The sequence below is a fragment of the Perognathus longimembris genome, unplaced genomic scaffold (assembly GCF_023159225.1).
Source record: "Perognathus longimembris pacificus isolate PPM17 unplaced genomic scaffold, ASM2315922v1 HiC_scaffold_4575, whole genome shotgun sequence".
NCBI classification, from domain to species: domain Eukaryota; kingdom Metazoa; phylum Chordata; class Mammalia; order Rodentia; family Heteromyidae; genus Perognathus; species Perognathus longimembris.
Window position 1 is genome coordinate 45,935 of NW_025959907.1, and position 14,525 is coordinate 60,459.

Sequence of the window (14,525 nt, forward strand, 5' to 3'; positions counted from 1 at the left end):
TGTCCATGGGCAGGAAAACGAGATCCTGGAGCAGATGAAAGAGCTGCAACACAGTTGCCGCTTTTATAATATTCCAGTGGACCACCATTTTACTGAGTGGTTCAGGGGCCTGGAGCGGCTCGGCAGGGTTGCCAGGTAGGTTGCCACTCTCTGGGGTAGGGGGAGGGGCTGTGCCTACGAGGGGGTCCACGGGGACTGAGTTGTGTTACCTGGGTGAGGGGGATGGGACTGACATTCTGGAGGGCGTAATAGCAGGTGGGCCACCAAGCTCCAACGCCCAGGTCAATTCAGGCAGGGAGCTGTACACAGCACTTGGTCTCCTCACCGGCTCATTTGTCTTAGCTATGAGCTGTCCTATGACCTGGAGCCCTGTAGTCCGACTGGCTCTCCAAGGAAGAAGTACTCACGTATTGGCAACGCTGGCAAGAAGTAAGTGGATGGGCCCTGGCAGTCAGGGACCAGGCCAGATGGGGGGCTGGGCAACCCGCTGGCCCCACAGGCTGGGGCTGACTTGGCCCAGGTGACAGCAGCCCTGTTGTTGGGCTCAGAGGCTCAGCTCTCTGGGCCTCACTGTCTTCCCCTACCAAGTCTCTGGGATCCATCCCTGAGAATGGGTCAGATTAAAGAAAGCAGTGATTGCAAAGAGTTGGACTGGAGCCAAGTGCTAGCAGGGTACTGGGGAGTGGGAGCTTGGACTGTGCTTGGGGCTTGCACTCCAAGAACCTCTCTAGTGCCACCATTCACACAACACTGCCTTCCCTTGCAGTGGCGGCTCCCAGCCAATCCAGAAGACCTTTCCCCCGAGGACAAAGAAGAAGCATAGAGTGCGCTTCAGTCTGCCTCCCACGTAGAGAAGGGGCCAAAACCCTTAATATCACCTTGGTCTGGCTGAACCAGGGCTAATTACCACAAACCTACTGTGGTCCAGGCCACAACTCCCCTACATTCACCTCCAATTCTGAAACCCTCTGAATCCTTCCTCCACAATCCTATTTTAAGTGAAATATGGCAGCCTTGCCTATTAGAATGTTAAAAACAAAAAACAAAAAACCAAAAAAAAAAAAAAAAAGAAAAGAAAAAAAAGAAACTAACCCCCCCAAAAAACCAAAAAAGAAAAAAAACCACAAAAGAAACAAAACAAAACCCCAACTCTGCCTTGCCACAAAAAAGAAACAAAAAAAAAAAAAAAAAAGAAAAAAAAACACAAAAAACAAAACCCCAACTCCGCATTGCCACAAAAAAAGAAAAAAAATACCAAAAAAGAAAAAAAAAACACAAAAGAAACAAAACAAAACCACAACTCCGCATCACCCCCTGTGGGGCCGGCAGGAGGCAACTCTTTGCAGGAAGGTCAGAAAAACTTTCACATCAGGAGAACCTGGTTTCTATTTTAGAAACCGTGAACCAGCCTCATCACCCAAATGTGTCTGTTCCTAGCAATAATGATCAAGGCCGCTTATTCCAGTGACAAAGAGCACCTGTGAACCGTGGTCTATTCTGATGACCGCATGTCCATACATCAGTGGAAAATATCCTGTGAGTCCATGGGAGCATCCAAGTACCGCTGTTTTCATAGCCCCTGCTGTTAGTGCACTGGTCCCGAATGCGTGGACTACGGAAGTAATACCATCAAGTGTATGAACTTTGTTTCAAAGAAGACAAACGTAAATATAAAGCATCTTAGAAAGAAATGTCTCCGTATGAGAGTTCCTCAGAGAATCAACCCATGGCATCAGAATGCCAACAAGGTTATGAAGATGTCAAGAATCTGGATTGCATTACCTTTAAGGTATGGTATATCCAGCGATGTCTTCAGTTACAAGGTTATAGCTGCTCTTGTTCTTTATTCCCCACTGGTAACATAGCTTTACCTTTGGACACTTGTATAACTTTGGTCATAAGGGCAACAGGTACACAGAGAATTCCTAAAAGATCTGAGTTTGTAACATGAAGCCTGATGATCTTTCCTTTGGTATTGAAAAGCTTTCTGTCTTCAAAATTATAGCATTAAACTGTTAACATGAGCAATGATTTCCTGACCTGCTACTGAATATGTCATTCTTCATTGTTGCCTGGTAGTGTTTATGTACTCTGTAAGTATAGTACATATTCAAATATATTACTGTAACAGCTCACATGAAAGATTACCATAGGAAATTTAAGTTGAACATCTTTCCTTTCGTTTTAGAAAGCAAAAGCTTATTATATTTATAATTTAAAAAACATGTAATAGAATCTATCTCGTAATCATACGCTGACAGTACTTTACTGAAAATTTGTCATTCTCTTCCATTCCCTCCCCGAAGTGCTGATATGGATAATAGAGTCATCCCTATGAATTTCAAGGTACCTACGCCTTTTTAACAACACTAAATACATGTGAGATTTGGTGAATAGCCAAGTGAGGCATTTGTTTGAGCTGAGATGTCAGCTTTGAGAGCACTGGGGCTTTGGAATGACTGTCCACTTGGAGTCCACATGGGTCCCAAGGGAAGAACCTATTTTCCTATAGGGAGCAGCATAAGTAAAGGCGAAGCTGTACTGGGAGAAGAAACTAAACCCAGCACTAACAAGTTGGTGCCTAGTTCAGTAGACACAGTGTGGTCAGATGGAAACTGGAGATGTGTGTCTACAAGAGAGGGTAAAAATGCAAGGAACTATAATGGGAACAACTTGCAGCTGTTTGTTAATTGCTTTGGTTATTTTTGAAAATTTCCATTAAATTTCTAGCTACATCTGATGTTCTTTTTTTTTTTTTTTTTTTTAAACCAGTCCTGGGCCTTGGATTCAGGGCCTGAGCACTATCCCTGGGTTCGTTTTGCTCAAGGCTAGCACTCTACTCCTTGCGCCACAGCGCCACTTCTGGCCATTTTCTGTATATGTGGGGCTGGGGAATCAACCCCAGGGTTTCATGTATGTGAGGCAAGCTCTCTTGCCACTGGGCTATATTCCCAGTCCCCTGATGTTCTTTTTAAACATGTATCATACTGGGAAGCTAGAATGCTCTTCACTAAAAATATCCTACACAGCTATACAAACAGCTTTTTTTCTTTAAAACAATGTTTCAGTAGAGATAAGCTGAAGTACTATATGTCCTTCATAGGAATAAAACTCCACCTTCAAGAGTCAATCTAGGGCTGGGAATATGGCCTAGTGGCAAGAGTGCTTGCCTCCTACACATGAAGCTCTCGGTTTGATTCCCTAGCACCACATACATGGAAAACGGCCAGAAGGGGCGCTGTGGCAGAGTGCTAGCACGCCTTGAGCAGGAAGAAGCCAGGGAAGGTGCTCAGGCCCTGAGTCCAAGGCCCAGAACTGGCCAAAAAAAAAAAAAAGAGTCAATCTAAGACATTAATATTTCTATTACACAGATAACTCCATGGATTGCCAATTTTTCTAGGGCATATGTGAATTACAAGTACTTAAAAAATACTTCTTTATAACACATATTTTAGGATATAAAAATAGATCATGTTTGGATAAATTTGTATATTGATTATTTGAACACTAGTTGTAAGATCATTTGTAACACTGTAAATATTATAAATATTAAAGCCCTGGGGCCTAGTGGTGGACTGCTTGCCTCACATATGGGATGCCCTGGGTTTGATTCCTCAGTACCACATATATAGAAAACACCAGAAGTGTCGCTGTGGCTCAAGTGGCAGAGTGCTAGCCTGGAGCAAAAAGAAGCCAGGGACAGTGCTCAGGCCCTGATTTCAAGCCCGAGCACCGGCAAAAAGAAAGAAAATTAAAGCCTTGATATTTTCCTGTTCTTTCCAATAAATCTAATGAATATTTAAGGTACTTTGGCCTTTGGAGAGGCTGAGAATTAGCTCATTTATACAACTGATACTTAGATATTCGTATGTCCTTTCTTTCTTTTTACTTGAAGTACGTTTGCTTAAAAGTGCTTGAAAATAGGGGCTGGGAATATGGCCTATTGGTAGTGTGCTCGCCTTGCATACATGAAGCCCTGGCTTTTGATTCCTCAGCACCACATATACAGACAAAGCCACAAGTGGTGCTGTGGCTCAAGTGTTAGAGTGCTAGCCTTGAAGAAATGAAGCCAGGTACAGTGCTCAAGCACTGAGTTCAAGCCCCAGGACTGGCAAAAAACTAAAAAGAAGAAAAAGTGAAGAAGAGGGAGACAGAAAGAGAGAGGGAGTGAGGGAGGGAGGGAGGGAGGGAAGGAGGGAGGGATTGAGGGAGGAAGACAGAGATAGTAAATGAGAATCAGATGTTTTCGTATTTTTTTTTTTTTTTTTTTGCCAAATTGGGGGCTTATGAACTCAGGGCCTAGGCACTGTCCCTGGCTTTTGGCTCAAGGATTACACTCCACCATCTGACCCCCAGCAATACTTCCGGCTTTTTCTATTTCTGTGCTGCGGAGGAATCCAAACCAGGGTTTCAGGCATGCATGCTAGGCAAGCACTGTATCGCTAAGCCACATTCTCAGTCCTTGGATGGTTTTGGCCCTGTTTTTTTTTACCCACCTGCTCACAAAAGCCACCTTCAGGTACAGCTGGCCATGCCTGAGAAATTTGCCTGTGACAAGTTCCCTATTTGATAGATTTCATTCGACTTGACTTTGTGCTCACCTGTAACATGGCAGCCATTCCTTCCTCCTAGTACACAAGGAAAAGAATAGCCACACAGTAGCAGGTGCAGGGATAAAGAAAACCAGAAGTCCAATGTCCTTTAGCACATAGAGTACACTCAAGTCTCAGTCATAATAGGACAAAAAGGCCAAGTACAATGTTCAAGGTTCCTCGCTCGTTCTGGTAAGGACAGTCTGGCCACCATCTGTCTAGGAAGAACCTGTCATGATTCCATCCATATGTACCGTATCTACCGATATTGCGGTTGTGTCCCAATATTACGCTCTCCTGGCCTTTCCTTATTGGATACCTGCATTGTGTTAGAGCCCCTCCTGCTCTATGCACTGAGCTGTTTTTCTCACAAGGTCCTCACCTCCCCACTCTTGATACTGAACCAGAAGGATCCACACAAGTGTCAAGAGGCCATGCAGGATGTTTGCAAGAGGGATTTAAGTGTGCAAAACATAGGCTTTGCTCTCGAGGTGTTCTGACATTGTGAGAAGAGGAGCCAGGAGGGCAGAACTTTCCTAGCATGTTGGACGTGTGTCTTCCAAAATGGGTACCTGGGGCATGCTAGAGTGAAGGCGTCATGGGTAGTTCCAGTACCAGTGCTGATGGGCACAGTGGACTATAAGAAGGGCTTGGCTCCACCGTGCCATTGTGACTCACCTGGGGAGAAGAGGTGCTCCATTTTCTCCTGCCACAGGTCCCCTGGGAGCTCAGGACATGGAGGGCCCTCAGGCCCAGTCCTGCTGTGAGGAGAGGTCTGGTTCAGCGCTGTCCCATAGCCCACAGTGCTCACTATACTGGCAGGGATCAGTGAGGGGCTTGAGTGACACACCAAACGGCCTCCCGGGACAGAGTTGCTCTTTAGGTGGGAGGAGGGCTGCCACCTCTTGGGTAATAGGAAGCGGCCCAGACTCCAGGAGCTCTACAGGGAAAGAATACCATCAGGTAGCCCAAGGGAGGTCCCACCATGCTGGCCTTCCCAATGTTGTGCCAAATGTCAGATCTAGGCTGGGAAGACCTCGACATGGGCTTGTGGGAGAGTAGATTATGACCCACTGTGGGTGGCAGGCTCAGGTACTCTGGCTGGGAGTTAAGTATGAAGAGCAAGCTTTCAGCACTATGTGGTCTTTCCTTAGCCTGCTTCCCAGCTACCAGGGGATTTACCTTTAGTGGACATCACCACAAGTTGTACATGGTCCACTCAGGGAAAAGCCCCCTCCATGCTTGTGCAGAGCTATGGCAATGTGGTTGTGTTAGCCAGGCTTTCCTCATAAGGGACAGCGATTGAGACTGATAGGAGTGCTTTCCTCTAACAAGGCCTGGCCCAGTGGAATTCGGACTGCTCATAGGGAGCTCCTCTGGTCCACCTAGTGAGGTTAGGTCTTGTCCACTCTGCCTGGCCTCACCTGAATCCTCCTAACCTCTGGCTCCTCTTTCATGTGAAGATGGAGAGGCAAGTGCCCGAGTTGTGTCTCAGCCCCAGGTTCTGGATTTTGAGGCTTAGTTTGAGCTCCCTGCTGAAAGCTGGAGGGCTCTGTCTTTTCTGATAGGACCTCCCAGCCCTCAACCTGGATTGTGACCTGGGGAGATGCCCCCACCAAGTTGAGAGTGATGCTGGGTACAGTCAAGGTCTTGAGCACCCACTCCAGAACCCCAAAGTCTACCTGGCCAACACCTTCTGACTAGACCCTCTAAACTCTTCCTTCCCCTAGGCCCCAAGCAGGGAGAAAAGGCCCACTTGTTGGTGCACGTCTACTTGTTACCCTTCCTCTCTGCTAGCCTGTGGCCCATGTGTCAACATAATTCCAGGTGGTGTAGGGATGAACTTGCAAGAATCCTCCTTGTCCTGAGGAGCCTCACAGAGGATCCCTGTTATAGGTGCTCACCACATATGCACCATGTAGGCAGAAGAGGGTGTTTCTGTCCAGGTACAGCACTCCCCAGGGCAGAAGACAGCTGGATGGTGCTCCAGTCCTGAGATCCATTCAGGTCCATTAACTCACCCATTTCTGAGGCTAGCCCAGCTCTCTGTGTAGCCTGGCAAGGAAGGCAGCAGCCTCTTCAGGGCTGTCTGGATGTTGTCCTTGTATTGGAGCTTGAATCTCAGGGGAGCAGTGCACCCAGGAACTAAGAGTTCCAATCTGGTCCTTGGAGGACACGTCTGGCTGTAGCCATTGGTGACACAGCTCATGAAGCCAGGCTAGTGCCTCTTGGGGTTCTGTTCCCTCTTCCTAGCGGAAGCACCAGAATTGGAGGTGTGCATCTTCAGGTCCCACAGGATGGCTCCCTACTCCTTCCTCATAGTTTTCCAGCTTCATCACCACAGACAGCTTCTGGAGGTTCATGGCCAGGGAAGCCCAGCACAGTAGTTCCCATCGGGAGTACAAGGTCAGATCTGGGAGGCCAGTGCCTGTCTCTAGGCAGGAATAGTATGAGGCTACTCAAGTAATAATGAAGGATCGGTGAATGCTTATGGATATCTATTATGTATTTATTTGTTTTTCCAGTCCTGGGGCTTGGACTCAGGGCCTGAGCACTGTCCCTGGCTTTTTGCTCAAGGCTAGCACTCTACCACTTGAGACTTCTGGCCTTTTGTGTCTATGTGGTGCTGAGGAGTTGAACCTAGGACTTCACGTGTACTAGGCGAGCACTCTTGCAACGTGTCCACATTCCCACCCTCGATATCTATTATATGCTCTGCTGTTCCATCCTGTTTGCGGTCAAAGGCAGATGACCAAACAGGTGCAGACAGGCAGGCACTATCCCGGGCCTGCAGGTCTGTAAGTCCTGGTTGAGTCTCCTCTTTTACTGGCCCTATTCTCCTTCCTTTTCCTCCTGAGTGCTGTGATAACAGGTGTTTGCCACCATGCCTGGCTCCCTGACCTCTGTGGCCGGGCCTGCGCAGTGTCTCTAGGACAGGCTGCCTCGGAGGCCTAGAAACATCTCTACCCCACATCTTGCTCTCCACCTTCTCCCTCCAGCTAGTGGAAGCCACCTCCTGCCTTGACATCAGCAGCATGGCTACCTATTCCCTCACCCCACAGACATCTCTCAGATTTCTCCTCTCCTTCCCCAACAGCACTCGCTCCTGATCTGGTTGGTCCTCAGGGGCCGCCTCAGCCCGCCTAGTGCTCCCTCAGCCACCCTGTGCAATAGTCACCCGTGGACCAGCTCCCAGGCAGCCTCCTTCCCTGTCTCAGCCCCATCACTGAAGCCATCAGCCCCGAGATTTGGGGACCGCGGGGTGGGAGGCGATGTGGGACCTTCGGTGGACCAGGAGTCCCACAGGAAGGTCCTTGTGGATCCCGCCCCGTCCAGGTGGCGGAAGCTCTGAATCTCAGTTTCTCCACGTGCAGACCAGGCGGAGCTCCCCCTGGTCAGCGAAGCTCCTGCCCCACCTCCGAGTTCGGGGCGCGGCCCCAGCCTGCACGAAGCCCCGTGGTTGGCTTCCCCTGCCAGCGCGGCCTGACCTCCGCGCCTCCGGTTGGTGTCAGCCCCACGGAACGCTCGGGTCACCGCCGGCCCGGCGGCAGGGCTCGAACCTGCGAGGTATCCGGAAACCCACTTGCCAGAAGCCGAGGCGGCTGCTTCTGCTCTGGGCTGCCCAGGGAAGCCCCGGCAGCACCGTGGCAGCCGGCGGCTGGACCCCAAACCCCACGCCAGCCCAGAGCCCGGCCGGCAAGTTGAGGCGCCCGGAACGCCCACGTCCACGCCAGCCTGCTTCCCAGGCCCTCACTCCGGAACATGAAGCCCCGCCCTCACCGCGGAGCTCCGGGCGCCTCCTCTGCTCTGGAGCATGCGCACTCCGCCTTCGTCGTCCCGAACGGACTCCATCTCCCAGAATCCTTTGTACCCGCCGAGGCTCCGCCCCCCCATTCCCAGTCCCTCCCTCACCGGCCTGGGTTCCGGAGCCCCTGGTCCTCACCCTTGCCGGCCGTTGGCGCTGGCCGGGGGAGGGCGGGAGCGCCCGCAGCGGTGCCTTCCGGCTGCGCTTCCGCGCCTCCCAGTGGCGGGGTAGGTCGCGAGCGTTCCTCCTCGGCGTGCGCAGGGTTCTGTGGCAGCGGCTGCCCTCCTGCGACATGGGCCTCGCCTGGTGCCTCATCCCGCTCCCGGCCGGAGGAGCCCCCTCCTCTGCCGTGCTCTCTCGAGTCCCAGGGCGAGGCTCCGCCGCCGTCAGCCGGCCCCGTTCCCCTGTGGGGCGCCTTGTGTGGAGCGGGACTGGCCCCGAACTCACGCCCCGGGTGCTGTGCGGCCTCGTGTAGAGGCCCTGGGTCTTGGGGACGCCGGTGTGGGTCGAGTGGATGCCTTGTTATGTCAATGTGCTCACCTGTCGGAGGATGGAGGTACTCCATATGGCGTCCGGCCGTTTTGGATGGAGCGGGTGTAACTGCGTGTTTTTAGGTCGACAGCCTTCCTCCTGGGTCATCCACAGGCCTGGCCCGGCCACAGTCGCCCCTTCCCACCCAACCTGCATGCACCCCCATCCCCACCTGCGTCAGGAACATGTTGCTGCCAGTCAGGATGCCCAGCCCCTTCCCGCGCCTCCTCCTAGTGCTCAGCTAGAGAACGTCTGGTCCCGGCTAGGAGCCAGCTATAGGATGTTTTCCCTGGCTACAAGCCAGCTATAGAATGTCCTGCCCTGGCTGCCTGATACACAGTGTCCAGCTGTGGCCACAAGAGATTTCCTCCTCCCAGCTCCTTCTCCTGCCTTCAGCCTCCCTGGTAATCCTAATGACCTCCCTGCCTGAGAGCAGGCTGCCACTCCTCTATCCTGGGAGAGCTAGCCTGTCAGTTTAGGCTTACACTAAAGTGCTTTCTTCCTAGGTGACTGTGTCTGTGGTTTCTGGGTTAGTGCTTACAGTTAGTTCATGCTATTATTTAGACATACATTTTCAAAGCACCTGTCTAAATTCCTAAGAGTACATTGAGTTACAGGCACATCATATTTAAGTTTGGAGTAAACCATTGAATTGTTTTGTTCAAGTGGTGAACTTTATTTATTTATTTTTGGTAGGCACTCATGCTGATGCCTGTAAACCCTAGCTTCTCCGGGGGTGAAGTAGTGGCACTATAAATTGGCTCTTCTGTGTACAAAGCATATCCTCTTTCAGGCATCCGTGAAAGCTTAGTATGATTGGGAATCCCCCAATTGTTTTTCTAACGCAGATATTGCTTATTTTTAAATTGAAATGAAAGAAGTGAAAGGGGGCTGGGAATATGGCCTAGTGGCTCAAGGGTGCTTGCCTCGTATACATGAGGCCCTGGGTTCGATTCCTCAGCACCACATATACAGAAAATGGCCAGAAGTGGCGCTGTGGCTCAAGTGGCAGAGTGCTAGCCTTGAGCAAAAAAGAAGCCAGGGACAGTGCTCAGGCCCTGAGTTGACGGCCCAGGACTGGCCAAAAACAAAATGAAAGAAGTGAAAGGAAAAGTAATAAAGCAACAAGCTTCAAAGAGGAGTTCTACATGGTATAAAGTTTCTGGGGTTTTACATCTCCACATCAGTTGATATTGCATTCAAGAAGATTTACCGGTCACCGTCACCGCCTGCCATCGCCCAGTGCTCTCCCTTGCCCCCAGTCCCTGCTGCTCTCTGGTTCCAGGCATCCCACTGTAGCCATGGCTCCCAAGGGCGGCGCCAAGTAGCAGTCGGGGGAGGACCTGCTCCTGCAGGACTTCATCTGCAACCTCTCAGCCTTGTCCTAGACGCTCTTTTTCGGGAAGGCCTTCATCGTATAGGCCATCCCCATCTGGTTGTATTGGCGAAAGTGGCACATGGATCTCATTCAGTCTGCCGTTCTCTATAGTGTAATGACTCTTGTGAGCACCTACCTGGTGGCCATTGCATACAAGAACATCAAGTTTGTTCTCAAGCAGAAAGTAGCACAGTAGTTGCAGAGGCTATGTTTATTCCATTGTATGTCTTTAGCTCCTTTGTCGAATATCAGTTGGGTGTAAGAATGCGGTTTTATTTCTGGGTCTTCAGTTCTAATCCATTGGTCTTCCGATCTGTTTTTATACCAATACCATGCTGTTTTTGTTATGATGGCCTTGTAGTAGAGCTTGAAGTCTGGTATTGTGATACCTCTTGCACTGCTTTTTTTGCCTAGAATTGCTTTGGCTATTCTAGGTTTTTTGCTGTTCCATATGAATTTATGGATTGGTTTCTCTATTTCAGTGAAGAATGTGGCTGGGATTTTGATAGGTATTGCATTGAATTTGTATAACAATTTGGGCAATTTGGCCATTTTCACTATATTGATTCTGCCTACCCATGAGCATGGGAGGTCTTTCCATCTCCTTGTGTCTTCTTTGATTTCCCTTATTAGATTTTTGTAGTTTTCATTAAATAGGTCTATCATGTCCTTGGTTAAGTTGATCCCTAGGTACTTTATTCTTTTTTTTTTTGGCTACTGTAAATGGAATTGTTTCCATAATTTCCTTTTCTGTTTGTCTATTGCTGGTGTACAGAAAAGCTGCTGACTTTTGTAGATTGATTTTGTATCCTGCTACTTTGCCAAATTGGTTTATTAGGTTAGGAGTTTGGGTACTGAGTTTTTTGGGTCCTTCAGATATAAGATCATGTCGTCTGCAAATAGGGATAACTTGATTTCTTCCTTGCCGATGTGGATCCCTTTGATGTCCTCCTCTTGCCTTATTGCTATGGCTAGGGATTCCAGCACTATGTTGAACAGAAGTGGGGAGAGTGGGCATCCTTGTCTTGTTCCTGAGTTTAGGGGGAATGATTTAAGTTTCTCTCCATTTAATATGATATTAGCAGTTGGTCTATTGTATATGGCTTTTATTGTTTTGAGGAATGTTCCATCTATTCCTGTTCTCTCCAAAGCTTTTAATAGGTATGGATGTTGTATTTTGTCAAAGGCTTTTTGGGCATCGACTGAGATAACAATGTCATTCTTATTTTTAGATCTGTTTATGTGGTGAATTACGTTGATTGATTTACGGATGTTGAACCATCCTTGTGACTGTGGGATGAAGCCTACTTGGTCATGTTGTATGATTTTTTTGATCAGTTTCTGGATCCTGTTAGCTAATATTTTATTGAGGAGCTTTGTGTCTGTGTTTATTAGTGATATTGGTCTGTAGTTCTCTTTTTTTGTTGGGTCTTTGCCTGGTTTGGGAATGAGTATGATATTAGCTTTGTAGAATGAGTTTGGGATTTCTCCCTCTGTTTCTATTTTGCGGAAGAGTTTGAGGAGTATTGGTATTAGCTCCTCACTAAAGGTTTTGTAGAATTCGTTGGTGAATCCATCTGGGCCTGGGCTTTTCTTAGTAGGGAGGTTCTTGATTACCTCCTGTATCTCACTGTAAGTTATTGGTTTATTTAGTTGATTTATTTCTTCTTGGTTTAGTTTGGGCAGTTTGTACTTCTCTAAGAATCGATCCATTTCTGTAAAATTATTGTTTTTTGCTGAGTAGAGGTTTTGGAAATAGCTCCTTATGATTGTTTGAATATCGTGTGTACTTGTAATTTTTCCGGTGTAGTCCTTGATTTTATGTATATGAGTCTCTTCTCTTCTTTTTTTGGTAAGTCTTGCAAGGGGTCTGTCAATTTTGTTTATTTTCTCAAAGAACCAGCTTTTAGTCTTATTTATTTGTTGAATGGTCTTTCTATTATTTGTATTTGGAATTCTTAGGAAGTCTTACTTAACAAGCATAATTAAATTTTGCTTCTTAAAATGTAAAATTTTTTTTTTACCTGTTATGGGATGTGCAGTGCTATCTTATTGTTTTACTCTACCGCTAAACCACGTTCCCAAACCACACAAACTTTTTTTTTCTTGGTCAGTTGTGGGGCTTGAACTCTGGGCTTGGGTGCTGTCCCTGACCTCTTTAGCTCAAGGCTAGCACTCTACCACTTGAGCCACAGCACCACTTCTGGTTTTCTGGTGGTTAATTGTAGACTAAGAGTCTTACTGACTTTTCTGCTCAGGCTGGCTTTGAACCAGGATTCTCAGATCCTGAGTAGTTAGGATTACAGGTGTGAGCCACTGGAGCCTGGCTCACACAGATTTTTAATTTGGTCCACAGTAGGGTATTTTACTGCCTGAACTTGCTGCACCCTGCAACCTTCCAGGTGTCCTTGGTTTCTCTCTGTCCAAGGTTCCCTCTACAGACTGTTCTCTGTCAATCTCATTTTCTTCAGCTTGCTGTGCACTGCCTCCTCCATAGAGTCTCACCAATCTGGAGGAGATCCGCCTGTGTTGTTTTGCCTCCAAATACAAGCATACCCTTGATCCCACACTAGCAACCTATCTGGTCCCATCCACTCTCCAGTATTCTTCCATAAGACCATAGGACCAACATCTGGAGGCTTATTGTTCCAATGCTTTTCAGCTGCAGTCAAGCCTTCAGGAGGAACATTTAAAAAACATGTTGGGCTGGGAATGTGCCTTATGTTAGAGTGTTTGCCTTGCATGCATGAAGCCCTGGGTTCGCACTGTGGTTCAAATGGCAGAGTGCTAGGTTTGAGCAAGAGAAGCTCAGGGACATAGTCCAGGCCCTGAGTTCAAGCACCAGGAATGCCCCCCCCCCAAAGTAGAGTGCCCAATGAAGTACCATGGAAGATGAAAGGGCAATTTAAAAAAAAATTGCCAGCCCTGGGCCTTGGACTTGGGGCCTGAGCACTGTCCTTGGTTTCCTTATGCTCAAGGCTAGCACTCTGCCACTTGAGCCACAGTGCCACTTCTGGCCATTTTCTGTATATGTGCTACTGGGGAATTGAACCCAGGGCTTCAAGTATGGGAGGCAAGCACTCTTGCCACTAGACCATATTCCCAGCCACGAAAGGGCAATTCTTGTCCTGGTCTCCCCCTTTTATTTTCTCCAATTGTGACTTTCTCATACCATTGGCACATTCAACTATTGCTTGGTCCTGGAGATGATAAGGACTGCCTGTGGTATGGGCAATGCAAAAAGTAGAGCAAAAACCAGTAAACTTTGTGGCAGTATAAGCAGATCTGTTACCAGTTTTTATATGACAGGGGAGGCCCATTACAGTCAAAGCAGCCAAAAGATGAGAAATAACATGATTGAAAACCTCTCCCACTGGGGAGTGGCAAAGATGAACATGTCCCAATTTTGTTTTCCAAAGCAAAGGAAGTGAGTTACATCCATTTTTATTAAGTCTGAGCCCTCAGGGGGATTGACACCTTTTTGGGGACTAACAATGTTTGGAGGGCAATTTTTAAGCTCTATTAGCTTGTTCTTGTTCTTGTGTGATCCCAAACTGTTTACATGAGAGGCGGCATCTTGATGAAAAAATGGAGTAATTTTGTTGAGCTGTTGGTAACCTGCCAATTAGGGCACCTACCTCTTAATTTCTATGAAACAGAGGTTCTGGAAGTCCAGAATGGGCTATGATGTGCTGAATGAAACAAGGTGCAGGGTTTTACGAATGGGGTTGGGTAAGGTTAGAGCTTAGGGTTAAGGTTAGATTTTATTTTTTTGCCATTTCCAGTGCTTGAACTCAAGGCCTGAGCATTGTCGCTGGCTTCTTTCTGCTCTAGGCTAGCACTAAACCACTTGAGCCACAGCACCACTTCCAGCTTTTTTCTATATATGTGGTGCTGAGGAATCAAACCCAGGGCTTCATGTATGCATGGTGAGCACTTTCCCACTAGGCCATATTCCCAGCCCCTAGCGTTAGATTTTGTTTTGCCAGTCTTGTGGCTCGAACTCAAGGCCTGAGCGCTGTTCTTGGATTCTTTTTGTTCAGGCTAGCACTCTACCTCTTGAGCCACAGAGTCACTTCTGGATTTTTCTAGATATGTGGTGCTGAAGAATCAAACCCCGGGCTTCATGTATATGAAAGAAACACTCTACCACTAGGCTATATCCCCAGCTCTGCGGTTAGGGTTTTGAATAAACCATTTTTTTTTCTGCTTTTTATGA